The 12738-nt window shown below is 43.8% G+C and overlaps 1 protein-coding gene and 1 long non-coding RNA gene across 2 annotated transcripts in view; one reads left to right on the top strand and one right to left on the bottom strand.

The window, feature by feature from the left end:
- LOC138670823 (uncharacterized) overlaps positions 1–4801 on the bottom strand; it is a 285272-nt gene extending 280471 nt beyond the window's left edge. The window contains exon 1 of the long non-coding RNA XR_011319382.1: positions 4643–4801. This is a non-coding gene — a long non-coding RNA (uncharacterized lncRNA). The remainder of the gene's footprint in view (positions 1–4642) is intronic.
- The window catches only part of LOC138670822 (retinol dehydrogenase 16-like), a 68421-nt gene continuing 58938 nt past the window's right edge, over positions 3256–12738 (top strand). Inside the window, exon 1 of the mRNA XM_069758516.1 lies at positions 3256–3400. The gene's annotated coding sequence lies outside the window, so the exon portion shown is untranslated. The remainder of the gene's footprint in view (positions 3401–12738) is intronic.

The raw sequence follows: 12738 nt of genomic DNA, 5'->3' as shown, positions 1-12738 counted from the left end.
ATAGTAGATCAAACACCCCTTTAAGCACCCCCTTAGGTACGTAAAAATAATAAATGAAAAAATATATGTTTATTTCCATTTGGGTTAGGGTTGGAGTTAGAGCTAGGGTTAGGATTGGGCTAGGGTTAGGGTTGGGGCTAAGGTTGGGGTTGGGGTTTTAGTTAGGGTTATGGTTGTGGTTACAGTTGGGATTAGGGATGTGTTAGGGTTAGGGTTGTGGTTAGGGTTTTGGTTAGAGTTGGGATTAGGGTTAGGGGTGTGTTGAGGTTAGGGTTGTGGTTAGGGTTGGGATTAGGGTTGGAGTTAGAATTTGGGGGTTCCACTGTTTAGGTACATCAGGGGGTCTCCAAATGCAACTTGGCGCCTACCATTGATTCCAGCTAATTTTGCATTCAAAAAGTCAAACAGTGTTCCTTCCCTTCTGAGCCCTACCATGTGCCAAAACAGTGGTTTTCCTCCACATACGGGCTACCGGCGTATTCAGGAGAAATTGCACAATAAATTTTGTTGTCCATTTTCTCCGGATACTCTTGTAAAATAAAATAATTTGGTTCCAAATTAATTTTTTGTGAAAAAATTAAAATGTTCATTTTTTTCCTTCCACATTGCTTTAGTTCTCGTGAAGCACCTGAAAGGTTAATAAACTTCTTGAATGTGGTTTTGCGCACCTTGAGGGGTGCAGTTTTTAGAATGGTGTCACTTTTGAGCATTTTCTGTTATATTGACCCACCAAAATCACTTCAAATGTGAGGTGGTCCCTAAAAAAAGATGTTTTTGTAATCTTTGTTGGAAAAATTTGAAATCACCGGTCAACTTTTAACCCTTATAACGTCCTAACAATAAAATTATGTGTCCAAAGTTGTGCTGATGTAAAGTTGAATTGTGGGAAATGTTATTTATTAACTATTTTGTGTGACACCACTCACTGACTTAAGGGTACAAAAATAAAATTTTGAAAATTGCAAAATTTTCTAAATTTTTGCCAAATGTCCATTTTTTCATAAATAATCGCAAGTAACATCGAAGAAATGTTACAACTATCATTTAGTACACTATTTCACACAAAAAAATCTTAGAATCAGTGTGATACATTGAAGCGTTCCAGAGCTATAACTTCATAAAGTGACAGTGGTCAGAACTGTAAAAATTGGCTGGTCATTAAGTACCAAATTGGCGCTGTCACTAAGGGGTTAAAATTGAAGTATTGGGACCCTGAGATCGGCTTCAGATATGCTTCATATTTATAGCACCCACACAATTTGAAAACTGACAACTCTGGTACTGTCACGATCCATGTTTGGATCTGTGGCAGATCTGGTTTCCCTCTGATAACAACCTTTTTTCCTTTCTGGTCATCAGGGGCTAATGCAGTTTTCCCCCCCAGTGGTCGCTGGTGTTATTGCATTGCTGCCGAGTCAGCTGATGTTGGTGGTGACCACTCCCACCATCCTTCATAAGGTCACCTGATGCATCAGCTGACTGTTGGCTATACAGGTCCTCTTGGAGACCAACCTGGTTGGAGAAAGGAGCTTGCTGTTTTCTACGGTTCTTCAGGTGAATTCTTACCTGGTGCCTTACTCTGCTGTGCGGTGCATTGCAGCAGAGAAAGCTAAATGTTGCTTTCTTATATCTTGTCTGTCTTACCTTCCCTTTGTGTTTTATTAGTGCAGCGGTGGGACCAGTGTCCTCACTTGACAATTCACTACCCAGGGATAGGTGAAGGGCGAGCTAGGGCTGAGGTATCCTGCTCGGTGACAGGCTGAAAGAACCTGTATATGGACATCAGAAAGATCAGGGCACATCCTTAGGAGAGAGCAGTAGGTGTCGTTTTCCCTGTTCCCTATCGCAGGGCCCACCGTTGTTATTGTGTCCTCGGTGTTCCCTTGTGAGTTTCACCGTTTTGTGACCGACCACCCGTTGGGTCGTGTCACGCTTGGACAGTCACTTCGTGACAGGTACATCCCATTTGAGATGCGTTCCCGGCGTTCAGGGGTTGGCTCCAGCATAATTTTATCCTAAAGGCGATCACAGATTTGTAAACAAGTGTGCTTCATAATATAGGAGATGGTTGTTCGTCCAAGGAGAAAATCTAAATAGAGGGCAGCATAAGACTCTCCCATTGCAAGAAACTTAAAATAAAAATACAGTAAAAAATTATGGGAAGGTATACATTGGGGTAGAGGAATGGCAGACATTCTACTTGAAGTCATGTTAAGAATTAACACTTAAAATAATCAAATTTTACACAAAACAATATGGTAATTCAAAATTAATGCTAAACAATATGCTAATTCTAGATTAATATATGTTTCACATATTGCAAATTAGAAATTAAAATTATCTGAGGGTAAGCAGAAGCCATTCTTCTGCTGAAATGCATAGGCGAAAACGGGTTTTTTGAAATGTTATGGCTGGACTAAGCTCAACAGGAGGATGTCAAATGTCTTGAGGGACATTCATGTGTATGAAAAAATTTGTCATTGCATACGGAGATGTCCATACAGCCGTGGAAAATACCCTCTTACAGGGCCCTGAGGGAGGAGTGGATGCACCCAAAATCTACGCCTCCTCTTCGGAGCAACAACAGGGGAATATCCAACCCCATACTCACAGTAGTACCTAGTTGAAGAAGAGCTCCTGGGTAGGATCCAAACTCAGATTCCTAGCAGTCATACTTGCTTGGTGTTAATGTCAATAGCCAAAACAAACATATCTGACAATTCAATCCTGATGAATATATGGATGTGCGCTCAGCATCACACATGTTGTTAAATGGCTTTACATAGGGACAGCACACAGGAATGAGCAACAAAACGAAGTTTGATTGTGCCTTTCTATCTCCAGTGAAAAACGCATTGTATATGGATAGCATACGCATGTTCTGTTTTAACAATCGCATGACACTCGTCCGTTTTTTCGGTCCTGATATCGGAACTTTTTTTTTTTCACACATATGGGTATGAGCCCTTATACTCACCATGGGCACTGATTAGCCGCGGGGATCGTGTGACATAATGTCATGCAATCCCCGGGAGAGTCAGTGCCAACACTGCAGGAAGTGAGTACGAAGTGTTAATATTTTACTTGAGGGAAACATAGGGTTTCAAAAGGGGTCTTCTAAGTAGCGCACAACCCTTGTTAAAATATTTTTTATAAGTTACAAGTACAGCTTATAAATAAATAGTTAGGACAAGTTGTTCAACTTGTTCAGTTAATGATAAATTCTTTACTTTTACTTCCCATTTCATATAGGAGCCTGTCAGGGCCGGCAGCTGTGTCAGAACAAAGAGGACACAATTCTCATAAACAGAGCAAAGGGAGGATCAGAACTGCCTTTCCCTCCCTTGGCTTTTTCTAGCTGTTCTGTTGATTCAGCCAGCTTTCTACACTCCACACTCAGGTAAGAGAAAGGCTTTTCCAATAAGTCAGAATCTATCGTCTTTATAAGGTCTTTGTGGTATACTAGATTAATAACTAATTCCATAACCAGATTACTGATTTGCAGTCACATCAGGCTATGACTTGCAAGTTAGTACAGCAATCTGGAGCAAGAGGCTTCACATTTCCTGCCAACAAGCTAGAGACAAGTAACCCTTTATTAACAAGTGAACAGCATGAAGGTTCACATGAAAACACCAAAATAATGGGGGTAGTGGATTCACTGGTAAGAAGAGTTTGTAAACTTCTAGTTTATGCATAGTGATCATCACAGATCCAGCTCCTATATTCCCTGACTTTTATCACAGATCAAACTTGTTTATGGCCACACAGAAAGTAGCTTTACATGCCAAAAAAATCCATAAATCTATACAGCCAGGTCTGCCACAGAAGGATAACCTCTTCTAATCCGTATGCTCTAGTGCCATATGGACAGGGGTGTTCCTTATGAGACAACCCTTTTAAGATCTAGTCAAGTGAAGTATAGGTGTCAGACCGACGCATTTCGACCATAGGGCCTTAGACCCTATAGTTGAAACGCGCCGGTCTGTTATCCCCAGGGATTTCTTTTTGTGCTTCCAACATGTCCTTTTAATATGTTAATAATAAATGCGAAGTTTTATATTATTTCCGCGCTGGAGGAAATCCTTTGTGCATCCCTGTTTCACAAATACAACCACGATCAGGGCGGCTCAGTGCGTGGACTCTACGGTACTTCTCTGAAGAGCTTTTAAAATGGCGATTGCAATTGCAATTGTTACCATCCACCTCTCGTGTCTCCCCTTTTCCCCATAGTTTGTAAGCTTGCGAGCAGGGCCCTCACTCCTCCTGGTATCTGTTTTGAACTGTATTTCTGTTATGCTGTAATGTCTATTGTCTGTACAAGTCCCCTCTATAATTTGTAAAGCGCTGCGGAATATGTTGGCGCTATATAAATAAAATTATTATTATTATTATTATTATTATGGCGAGCTGCCTATCCAAATCCCCGTTTCCCCTGCATACACATGAACTATCATAGGTACGAGTTCATCTATCAGTAAAAGGATAAAATCCATTTGTAAAAACTGATATACCGTATTTTTCGCTTTGTAAGATGCTCCGGATTATAAGACGCACCCCAAATTTTGAGGAGAAAAATAGGAAAAACCTTTTTTTAATAAATTGGTGGGGCGTCTTATAATCCATGCGTCTTATTACTTACCAGGGGTTGTGGCTGCGGTGGATGAGGGTCCCAGGGTCGTTGCTGGAGGCAGGAGTGGAGCATTGCTGCAGGCTGGGATGAGGGGGTCTGCAGGGGGGATTCTGTGCTGCAGGGGGCTCCTGTGCTGCAGGCTGGGATGACGGGGTCTGCAGGGGGGCTCCGGTGCTGCAGAAGGCTCCTGTGCTGCAGGCTGGGATGAGGGGGTCTGCAGGGGGGCTCCGGTGCTGCAGGGCTGTCTCTGGTGCTGCGGGGGGCTCTGGCGACATTTTGTGAAAGATCAGTGCCCCCAACACTTCTTCCATGCGTTCCTGTATGACTGACTCCGGGAAAATGGCTGCCGGAATCTCGAGAGATGAGATCTCAGCACTGGAATCTCATCTCCCGAGATTCCAGTGGCCATTTTCCCGGAGTCAGTCATACAGGAACGCATGGAAGAAGTGCCGAGGGGCTCTGGTCTTTCACAAAATGTCGCCAGAGCCCCCTGCAGCACCGGAGCCTCCAGCATCACCCGGGGTAGCAGCGGTGGTGGGCGAGGTGACAGCGGTGGCGGCGGACACCCCCTCATCCCAGCCTGTAAGTGGTATATCCGCTTTGTAAGACGCACCCCCATTTCCCCCCAAAATTTGGGGGAAATAAAGTGCGTCTTACAAAGCGGAAAATACGGTACATACGAGAAAAATTGATGTCAATGGATTCTGGAAACTGACACACGGATCAAAACTGGACTGATCCAGCACATTTATGAATTTAATTTTTTTGCCAACATGTGAATGCACTCTAACTGTCTACTATTCTGTTGTGATTCTTTAACACATTTTGCCTTTAAGCAATTTGCACATTTTTTCCAACTAAACGTGAGTGGTCTTAGCATTCTTCTGTCTTTTTTTTTTATTATTATTATTATTTATTGATATAGCACCATTAATTCCATGGTGCTGTACATGAGAAAGGGGTTACATACAGAGGTATAGATATCGTTTACAGCAAACAAATTTACAAAGACAGACTGGTACAGAGGGGAGAGGACCCTGTCCTTGTGGACTTACATTCTATGGGATATGGGGGAAGAGGCAGAAGGTTGGGGTGTGGCAGCTCTGGTAGTGGTGAGGTGGCAGCTCTGATGGTGGTGAGGCGGCAGCTCTGGTGGTGGTGAGGCGGTGGAATGGTTATGGCAGGCTGTAGGCTTTCCTGAAGAGATGGGTTTCAGGTTCCATCTGAAGGATCCGAGGGTGGTGGATAATCGGACGTGTTGAGGTGCGGAATTCCAGAGAATGGGGGATATTCGGGAGAAATCTTGGAGGAGGTTGTGTGAGGAGCTGCGAATAAGTGTGGAGGAGAGTAGGAGGTATTGGGAGGATCAAAGATTACATGAGGGAAGATAGTGGAAGATTAGTTCAGAGATATAGGGAGGGGACAGGTTGTGGATGGCTTTGTAGATCAGTGTTAGTAGTTTGAACTGGATTCATTGGGGAATTGGGATCCAGTGTAGGGATTTGTTGAGGGGAGAAGCGGGGGAGTAGCGAGGAGAGAGGTGGATAAGCTGGGCAGCAGAGATGAGGACAGACTGGAGCGGTGCAAGAGAGTTAGCGGGGAGGCCACAGAGGAGGGTGTTGCAGTAATCGAGGCGGGAGATGATGAAAGCATGCACAAGAGTTTTGGTAGATTGTGGACTGAGGAATGGACGGATTCTGGCAATATTTTTGAGTTAGAGGAGACAGGAGGTGGCAAGAGTTTGGACGTGCGGTTTGAAGGACAGGTCAGAGTCGCGAGTTACCCCGAGGCAGCGGATTTCAGGTGCGGGAGAGAGCGTGATACTGTTTACCATAATGGATAGATCAGGTAGGAGGGATACGTGAGATGGGGAAAGATGATGAGTTTGGTTTTGTCTACATTGAATTTTAGGAAGCGAGAGGTGAAGAAGGAGGATATGGCTGACTGACACTCCGGGATTCTGGACAGCAGATTGGGGGGGTCACCGATGGGTTGGCATGACAACCAGAGGTCTCCTTGAGACCTCTATGGTTGTCACTGCCGGATTTCTATGAGCACCGCCACCACGTGGTCGGCGCTCATAGCAAGTGAGGTATTCTACTAGATACAGGTGATCTGATCATTGCCTATATGTAGCAGAGCTGATCAGGTTTTGGCAGCTTCTAGTCTCCCATGGAGACTATTGAAGCATGCCAAAAGTAAAAAAAAAATGTGTTTAAAAATATTGAAAAAATAAAAAATATTTAAAAGTTCAAATCACCCCCCTTCCGCCTCATTCAAAATAAAACAATAAAAAAATCAAACATACACTAAATGTACATTTAACCCTTATTTACTGCAGTACAAGGCTGGGATATTTACCCAAAAATAGCATTATTTGCATTTGCTGAAGACTTTAAGTTTATTTACGGGTACATAGCAAGCATACCAGTACATGAGAACTATAATGGTTTGCACATTGTGAATTTATTGATTTTGAATAGGGTTGAGCGACTTTTCTTTTTATAGGATCGGGTCGGATTTCACGAAACCCGACTTTTTCAAAAGTTGGGTCGAGTGAAATCGGCCGATCCTATAGAAAAGTCGGGGTCGGGGTCGGCCAAAACACGAAACCCAATGCAGTGCATTGGGTTTCTAATGGTTCCAAGGGTCTGAAGGAGAGGAAGCTCTCCTTCAGGCCCTGGGATCCATATTTAAGTGTAAAATAAAGAATCAAAATAAAAAATATTGCTATACTCACCCTCGGACGCGCCCTGGTTCTTACCGGCAGCCTTCCTTCCTAAGAATGAGCGCCTGAAGGACCTTCGATGACGTCGCCGCTTGAGATTGGTCGCGTGAGCGGTCACATGGGCGTCACGGGACCAATCACAAGCCGCGACGTCATCTAAGGTCCTTCAGGCGCTGATTCTTAGGAAGGAAGGCTGCGGGTTAGAACCAGGGTGCGTCCGAGGGTGAGGATATACCTATTAGGAATATACTCACCCTCGGACGCGCCCTTGGACGCTTCCTTCCTAAGAATTAGCGCCTGAAGGACCTTAGATGACGTCGCGGCTTGTGATTGGCCGCGTGACCGCCCATGTGACTGCTCACGCGACCAATCACAAGCCGCAACGTCATCGAAGGCCCTTCAGGCGCTCATTGTTAGGAAGGAAGGCTGCCGGTGAGAACCAGGGCGCGTCCGAGGGTGAGTATAGCAATATTTTTTTATTTTTATTCTTTATTTTACACTTAAATATGAATTCCGATACCGATTCCCAATATCTTAAACATATCGGGAATCGGTATCGGAATTCCGATTTCAGATCAGAAGATCGCCGACCTCATGGCCGACCCCACACAGGGGTCGGGTCGGGTTTCATGAAACCCGACTTTGCCAAAAGTCGGCGACTTCTGAATCTGGCCGACCCGTTTTGCTCAACCCTAATTTTGAATAATGTCATTTGCACTTTGTTGAAACATCCTCTTTAGTGGGACAAACGATACATTGAACTAGGTTTTTTATGCTTTATAGTGGGACTTAAATTAACTAAGGATGGCGTATTTAATCATACATTGGGTCTCTTAAAGGGAAGGTGCCACCAGTTTTCTTGTATTTTGTTTTTTTTGCGAAATTAAGCTTAAAATAGTAATTAAAATGTATTAATGCAATGTTTGCACTGTTTGCAAACATTTCTATATGAAAAATATTATATATTTTTCTACAAATATTCATATTTACCACTAGGGGGGGCATTTTCCGTTTTAGACCTCAAGCAGCTATAGTAAGATTTAGCAGCTCTGCCCCAGGGATATTAGACCACCCAAAAGGGGAGGGAAATGGTGATGTCAGCAGTTACTGCCCCAATTTTTCTGCTAACAGTAAGAATGAAGAGCAGCATCACAGGGCAGCACCATTTTGTATGTGACTGCCCTGTGATCTGCTATCACCAGCAGTTACTGCATCAGAGGCACAGCTTGTTTACAGAGGAGCAGAACACAGTGGGCTCAGCAGCATTTTTTGTGAATAACATTCTTGCCATCCCCCTTCCCCCACCTTAATCCCTGTCCTGTCAGCTGCCCTGCTCTCTCTCTACAGGTGTCACCTCCCTCTCTGCAGGCTGTGAGTGCAGCTTACCGGAGATCACAGGGACTGTGTGTGAGGGGAAGGCAGAGACACAGCAGGAGAAGCACACAGGGCAGCGTGTGAGGAGCAGAGGATGTGTGCCTGCCTGGAGTACAGAGGAGCAGTGAGGGCTTCTTTTGTCCTGCGATAGAGAGCACAGGGCTATAATAAAATGGCAGCTAGTCACACCTACAGCAGTGAGTTGTGCAGCCCACAGAGGCGTGCCCAGCTCACTGCTAATGCTGCTGCAATGTTACAGATAGGGTCAGCGCCGGTCTATTATCTCCTATGTCTATGGGGTGCTGTAATCTGACACTGATAGTGCCCTGCTACTGCTGCAAAACCAAGATGTCAGCCCCCAGTGCATTCTTTAAACTCATATAAGACATGAAATCTGTTTCACATGCATTTCAAACTTGCTTATAGCAGCATGTTATGCTACATTACAGTGATTTATTAATGACCTACAAATGCGGTACCTTCCCTTTAAGGTGAACTATTTATGGGTATTGTAGGGATTGGCTCGGGTGAGCAGAGGTAGGGCCGCAGTAATGAGGCAACACACAGTCTTACAGTCCAAACCTCAGTGGTTTATTGGCACTTTAAACAGTCCTTGACAGAAAGAGAAAAAAAACAAACAGACTCCAGCTTGGAGAACCACTGGTCTCAGACTCACCCTTACACGGGACAGGCTTAACTAAGTGGCTGCCAAGTCAGCGGCTTCCGCCAGGTGCCATTCCCAGGGTTGCTAACAGTCATGTCACCGTCCTTTGCGGCATATGTGGCAGAGAAAAACAGTTCAGGCTCATTCCAGCCCAGCTCCAAACCAAGATTAACATGTGCCAAACAAAAGAAACTCCATTACATAGTCTATAGCCACACCCACAGGTGAGGTACCCATCACATTGGCTGATCAAGTGATCGTGACATCACTGCAGGTCCTCAACCTTAGGAAAATAAGAGGCCAAAACTTATCCTGCTGGGAGAAATATATCCTCCGTCCAGCACTACAGTATACATAAATCTAATGGAAATTGTTGGTAATTCATTTACTTCACTATATAAGTATAGTACCCATATTGACTAAAATCTTACTTCAGCTCTATAGACACAGTTCAATTTATTTGGCATTAGATATATGAATTGTGTTTGCAGTTTCTTTTGTGTCTGTATTAGTGATGAGCGAGTATACTCGTTGCTTGGGTTTTCCCGAGCATGCTCGGGTGGTCTCCGAGTATTTATGACTCATCCAGCTGAGACAAGGAAATCTAAACCTCCGAGCAGTCATAAATACTCGGAGACCAACCGAGCGTACTCGGGAAAACCCGAGCAACGGGTATACTCGCTCTTCACTAGTCTGTATCCCTTTTATATGTTCTGATTTTATGTGTTATGTACTTTTCTGTTTAATAAAATTTATACAAATACTGACCATTTGGCCATTAAACCAAATTAAATCAAGAAGTGTCTTTTATTTTTTCATTAAAAATTTAGCCTTTATTTAGATATATTAAAAATACACACACCAATAAAATAGTGCCTCCAAACCAATGACTTATCTCTTAAAGGTTAGCTGTACTAGTACGGCGCATATTGTGAAGGGGTTAATCGCAGCAGCATATGGGGCATATTCTATGGAGCATCTTATGGGGCCATCAACCTTTGTGCAGCATTATATGGGGCATAATATTTTATGGAGCATCTTATGGGGCCATCATTAACCTTTTATGCAGCATTATATGGTGCATATTTTAATATGGAGCATCTTATGGGGCCCATCATGAACTTTTTGGAGCATTATATGCGGCGTATTTTGTATGGAGCATCTTATAAGGCCCATCATAAACTGTATGGAGCATTATATGGGGCTCCTGATTTAATATGGATATTCAAAAACACTTAACCTACTGATGTCTCAAACAATTTTACTTTTATTGGTATCTATTTTATTTTTGAAATTTACCAGTAGCTGCTGCGTTTCCCACCCTAGGTTAATACTTAAGTCATTAAGTTTTCCCAGTTTTTTGTGGCAAAATTATTGGTCTTGGCTAGTGTTGAGCATTCCGATACTGCAAGTATCGGGTATCGGCCGATATTTGCTGTATCGGAATTCCGATACTGAGTTCCGATATTTTTGTGATATCGGAAATCGGTATCGGAGTGTGCGGTGCATATGGTTCCAAGGGTCTGGAGGAGAGGAAACTCTCCTTCAGGTCCTGAGATCCATATTAATGTAAAAAATAAAGAATAAAAATAAAAAATATGGCTATACTTACCCCTCCGAAGAACCCTGGCTGTCACCGCTGCGAGCGTCTGGCTCCGTTCCTGAGAATGTAGTGACTTGTATTGGTATCGGGTATCGGTATCGGCGAGATCCGATATTTTGCCGGTATCGGACGATACCATCCGATACCGATACTTTCAAATATCGGAAGGTATCGCTCAACACTAGTCTTGGCTTAAACTCCAGTCAGCTTATACTCGAGTATATATGGAATTTAAAAAAACTAATATTAAAAGTTAGATTTTATCTAATAGTTCTACCTTGCTTATCGAAAACATACCCACTTGTCATCATCAAGCCTAGGTGGGAAAAGATCATTAGAAATAGTAATGAGGGAATATTCCAATGATTGGATTATGATCGCCAAATTTGCAATATTTGTCGAACAAAACCGAACGCTATTCATGCCAATGGGAGGCAAAAACAAACGCATGCACAACACCTGCCAAATGCTGCCAAAACACATCAAATGAGGGACAGACACCAAGAAGGTGGCCTCAGTTCACCCATAGTACAAATTCTAGTGACACCTCCAAGGCATAGAGAGACAGCACATGCCAGGTGTCCAGCTTTGAGACCCAATATTTGAAAGTCACAGAGGAAGTAAGGCGTATGCTGCTGTGGTCAGCCAAGTATTGCTTGACCATCTTTAAAAACTTTTCCTTCCTTGTCAAAAATACCGGTCATCAGTCCCTGGGCGCTGGGCTGGTGTCATGAAATTTGCCCACGTCTTCGACAGTGTACACCTGACTCTGATGTGTTTCTCCCTGGCCTCTTCTCCTTGGTTGGTCAAGGAAGCTTGCCCCTGCCGCTATTATTGTCTGATGGAAATTTTTTCCAGCATATTTTCCACAATGACCTTCTGGTATGGCACTATTTTAGAAGGCCTCGCCACCTCAGAAAGAAGAGATACAAAGTCCTCCTAGTTGTGTGGGTATTACAGGGGGAACAACTAGTACTCTTTTTTTGGCCAAGATGAATGTAATATAAGGGTCATGGGAAAGGCAGCGGTATTTAAAGGCGGCTATATGTGCTAAGCTCCATGCAGCCTGTCTCCGCCATGATGATGACTCTCCATCTCCTCCCTCTCTTCCTCCTCATTCCCATACTCAGCCCATCCACATAGGAGAGTTGGGATGAAGGTTGTGTGGCTACTAGCTTCTGTTGCACTAGCCACCAGCTCCTATTCCTCTTTTCCTCCTCAGCATCCACCTCCCTATTGTTACCCAATCCGCGTTGAGATGAGGCTGGGCTGGCTACAATATCACTGTGTTAGGTCTTCCTCCATCCCCACTTGTTTTGCATGCAAAGCTTCATGTTTAATAGTGAGCAGCGACTTTTTAAGTAGGCACAGAAGCGGGATAGTTTCTCTGACTATGGCATGATCACCGCTCACCATCTTTGGTGACCAAGGTTGTGGGGGTGACTTCATCATCTTTCACCACCTCACTCTTGTCCTCCTCACTTCATGACTTAACAAGACTTGGTGGCAACTATGACTCATCATCATCTTCCTCCTTATTCCAAATTTTCCATTCCCCACCATCATGTTCTTGTTTCCGTGGCTGCTATAAGGTTTGTGCATCACTAAACAGCATGTACTGCTGTCCCTCTTGGAGCATGCAGGTTGAGAGTCCACAATCAAGAAATGATGTTGTGAAAAGCTCCTCGGAGTGTCCTAGTGTGGGATCACTGGTTTCCTGGGACTCAACATGGTGG

This window comes from Ranitomeya imitator, chromosome 3, assembly GCF_032444005.1.
Source record: "Ranitomeya imitator isolate aRanImi1 chromosome 3, aRanImi1.pri, whole genome shotgun sequence".
NCBI lineage: Eukaryota > Metazoa > Chordata > Amphibia > Anura > Dendrobatidae > Ranitomeya > Ranitomeya imitator.
Note: the sequence above shows the minus strand (reverse complement) of the source record. Positions and strands in the feature narration are given on the sequence as shown.